Source organism: Geospiza fortis, unplaced genomic scaffold, assembly GCF_000277835.1.
Source record: "Geospiza fortis unplaced genomic scaffold, GeoFor_1.0 scaffold244, whole genome shotgun sequence".
In the NCBI taxonomy this organism is placed as follows: Eukaryota; Metazoa; Chordata; class Aves; order Passeriformes; family Thraupidae; genus Geospiza; species Geospiza fortis.
In genome coordinates this window covers 3,260,125-3,264,694 of record NW_005054370.1, presented here as the reverse complement: position 1 = coordinate 3,264,694, position 4,570 = coordinate 3,260,125, and positions in this window count along the sequence as shown.

Genomic DNA, 4,570 nt, shown 5'->3' with positions numbered 1-4,570 from the left:
AGCCTGTGCCCCCCAGCCATCCTCTTTCAGGAGCTGAGCATTGCAGAAGCATGGAAGTGAGGACTGGCTCATTTAAATGTAATGCTGGTGAGGAGATCTTCCTCCACCTTCCAGCAGAGAGCAGATGCTCTCGCTTCACATCTGCAAGGCACCTTTTAATCACTTCCCCAGCAGCAATGTGTATGGTGATGTCATGGTTTATAAGTTATTCGTTACTATTTCATAAGCAAACCTGAAATTTTTCCTCTTTAAAGATACATTGAGATGGAGTCTGGGCTTCTGCTACCAAAAATATCCCGTTGGTCCCATCATTAGCCTCCTTTCAAGATCAAAGCTGCTTTCTTCATGGCACATAATTAAAAGAGCACTTCGAATTTTCAGCAGCTCACAGCGTCTTCAGGATGCACGGGAACCCAGGCAACAGAGGCAATGCCCCAAAGCCATGCCAGGCATGGGGACATGCAAGAAGCGAGGGATGTGGTGTGAGAGGGGGCAGAGCAGCAGGGTGACCCCGGCAAGCCCCGGGAGTGAGCCATGCGAGGCAGCTCCCTGTGGTGCCTCCTCTGTGCCAGCTCCTCGCCGTGCCGGTGGGGAGGCGCTGGTGGCACCCGGGGTGCTTTTAGCCAGTTCCACTCGTTTTGGCTGGATCACACCGCCTGTGTGTGGCCTCTTCCTGGCATGAATCATCATTGCCTTAGCGAATCCACGGGCAGCACAGCAGCTTTGCCGCTGGGGTTAACGCTGTGAGGGGGAGCGCTTGGTTTGGGGCTGCCCAGCCCTACGTGAGCGCCCACGGACAGAGCCAACAGGGACAAAATGAGATTCTCATGGGTGGGGCAGGGCTGTCAGCGTGGGAGAAGGGCAGAGCTGGTGGCGATCCAGCTGCCCTGTGGGGTGCAGGGAGCACAAGGGAATGTGGTGCTGAGGAGCTCCACACCACCAGGGCAGTCCAGCACCAGCCCCATGCCCCTTCTCATGCTCTGCACACTGGTACCAGACCAGTATGTCCCCACATCCTCCCTTTTCTTGGGGTAACGAGTGGGTTTGGAGATTCCAAGGCATCACAGCCCCAGCCTTTCCCATGGGAGTTCTCCAAGGAACAGCCCAAGTCTTCACACCATCCAGGGATGGGGCGAGGGACTAGCAGGTGCCTCACACCAACCTCCCAGCAGCCCCACAGCAAAGCACAGGATATCAACAGGATCAAAGCCTATCTCTGCCTGCGGAGAGTTGTTGCAGTGGAAAGCCTGGACACAACTGTGTCCCAAGTGGCTTCATCTCCCCCAGCACAGCCCTGGGCAAGCCCACACACACCAGACCTGGCTACAGCACTCAGTCATCCTCAGCAAGTCCCAACACCTTCCCCAAGATCTACCTTCCCACAGTACCCAGGTCCTCTTTGCTTAGGACAGACACAGCTCACCCTCTTGGGGACCAGCTACCACCCAAAAATCACCCAGGGTTTCCCCCCCACCATGGGCCTGACCCATTTCACCACCTGAGTGTCCTGCTGTGACAGCCCTGACCCAGCCCCAGCATGGCCCAGTGATGCTTTAGTCCACATCTCCACTCAAGCAGCAGCACAGTGGAGACACAAACCTGGCTTTATTTCATCCCAGTTGGGTCCTGGCCCCCCAGGACCAGAGTTCTCCCAGCCCTGGAGCTGCCCCTGCCCTTCTCCTGCCCTAGTTCCTGCCCATAATAGTGTGAGCAGACACAGAGCATTTGCATGCACAGAGGAGCCAGCAATGAAAGGAAACATATTAATGCTCCCCTAACCAACAGAGGGGAGTTAATGACATCAAACTGGTTTGTTGTTGTTGGTTTTGATTATAATTTTTTTAAGCTCTGGCTTCTATCTGTCATTACTGTTATATTGCATAACCAGGGAGAAATCTGAATGAAGTTAATACCTGTGGAGTGCAGTGCAGAGTATTCATGTACTGTGAACCAGAATGAGGCAAATGTGAATCTTTATTACCAGTGGAGGTTGTTAAATATTTTATTTTCTGTTTGAGACATGCTGTGACACATGAAACTCAATTAGAATATAACTAAATCCCATGCTAAATTATAGATAAATGACAACAAATGAAGGGGAACAGCCTGAGCTCCCCAGTGCATAGCCTGGGGGAGCAAGGGGGGCAGCTTTGAGAGGAGGACAGCCCCCTCAAGACACCTCCAACCCAGCCAGCAAGCAACAACACAGCAATGTGGTTCCTCTGCAGGGCTGATTTTTGCCCTAAGACATCCTGAGGGAGACCCTCAGGGAAGCAGGATGGATCCCATTTCTCTGCTAACCAGCTCATGCATTCACCTGAAACAGCCCCAGATTTCCCCCTCCCAATGCACCATAAGAATTCCTGAGCCCTCCGTGCTTCAGCTAGGTTTCCTTATATCTGACTGTGCCTGGTAATAAAAACCACAGTAAAAAGGAAAGACAGATATTAAGGAAAAATATCAAGGGCCAAAGGCTGCACTGGTGCTGTGTTACGGAAATGCTGGGATTTTCTATCCCTTGGCTCATCAAGGCCAAGCTAAGGACATGGTCAGGGATGGAAAATTAGGGGCTGAAACGCCTTTGGGGTTAATTCCGCAATTGTTTGTTCTGGGAGATGCTCGTCATCACTGGAGAGGTTGCATGGACTGAGTTTTAAGTGGCTGCTGCTAGGATCAAGCAGAGCTTCTGAGCAATATCCACAGGGATATTGCTGTGGGTGGACAGGACACACAGGCAGACAGGCATGCTCTTAACCCAGACAGGCATTTTCTCCCTGACCCTGCCCAAGTTCCCAGGCTGCTGGGATTCCCCTTAGGTGGCCTCTAAGAGTATCCAAGAGGCATCCACCGTGTTGCCATGGAGATAGGGCTCAGGAGAAGCCTGGGTGCTACACTCCTCTGGGGGGGGCAGGACCCCCACTGCACTGCAGCCCTTCCCCTTGGCTGTCCTGGGAGATAGAAGGGATTTAGGGACTTCATTACTGCCACAAGGATCTCATCCAGAAACAGGGGAAGGATCTGTGGTGGTGTTTAAAGCCAAGGCCCTTCATTAGTGGCAGTATCCAGGACCTTCATTAGCGTGTGATGGGGGAGCCCAGAGCAGCATGGCAGACAGGAGGATTGGCAGGTGGGGTAGAGAGAGAACAGCATCTTCCTAGAGGGGTTTTTTGCCCGTGATTCTCCAATCTGCAAGCCTCAAAGGACACCAGGCCCTCGCAGTCCCCTCCACCCCACTCCCCTCTGGGGGCTCTGCCGAAGCACTGCAGTCACAGAGATGGTGACACTGAACCTCTGCCCTGCACTGACCTGGGTTAACCCAGTCATTCTCAGTGCTTTCCCTCCCCGGGGTGTGTTTCCAGCCTAATTGTCTCCTAATTTTGCCTCTTGTCTCCTTTTGCTCTGCCTCGCTGCCTCTGCCTGCCTGCTCCCAGCACAGGGTTCTCCTCCTCCTCATCCTGCCTCCCAGACTGGGCCCTCCCTGAGCTCCTCACCAGCACTGGCCACAGAGAGCAAAGCAAGAACCCTTCCCCAGCCAGAGTTTAGCCCCTGGCCAAGCCTGCTCATGGGCTGAACGGTTTCCAAACACTATGGGGACACCTACTCTTGCCAGGGCACATCCCATCCCCATGGGTTTGCTCAATTGATGCTCAGGCTGCAGCTTCACACTACAGCCAAGACGCCTCCAGCACTTCTGTCTTTGTAGACTCTTTCTAAATTAGATTCTTCTCTTTATTATCCCTGCCAACCCCTTAGGAGATGGGAAATACCTTTATCTCCATCTTTTTGCCTTTTAATTTCTATTTGTTCACCAAAACATGGATTTCCTTACTTTTCTGGGAGGTAAACACACCTGCTCTGGCTGCATCCCAGAGGCAGCACACACCCAGCACGTGGTGGGGGTAGCAGCTCCCACAGCCCTCAGCAGTTGATGGAGACCTCATTTACAGCCACTAAATTATGTTTTAAAGCACAAGATGGTGAGAAAGAGAAGCCAAGAGGGGTAGAAATCTGGGTGCTGTTAGCACCCTGAGCAGGCTCCCAGGAGGGACGAGAGGCTCGCATGAGACAGCAGGGTCCAGTCCAAAGGCAAGACCTGGGAGCTGCTCATGCAGCCCTAGAGGGACAGGGATCCCTTGCTCCATCCCATCTCAGCCGAGAGGCCATGTCACTGTCATCTGACCACAGAGATGGGGGTGACATCAGTGCCACTGCACCCAGAACCCTGCCTCTATCCAGGGCCTTGTGACTAATTTGGGATGCAGTGGCCGTTTTTTATAGGCTGATATAAATATTCATGAGCTGTCAGCTATGAAAAAGGACCCTGCCTCATGCCCTGCTGCCAGGCTAGGAGGCAACACGAGGGAGACAGACTAAGCCCTCACTGGCGGCCACGGGAGCACAGAAACCCCAGAGGTCACTGGGCCATCCCCAGTTTCCATCCCGCTGTGAGGATGCTTGGTTGGTGCACACCTTGCAGGTGGCCCAAGTCAGCTCGTATCCAAATTGCGGTTGAACATCCAACCAGTTTCCCAGCGGCCGTGACGTCCCCTGGAGAGTGGGGGCGGCCCCG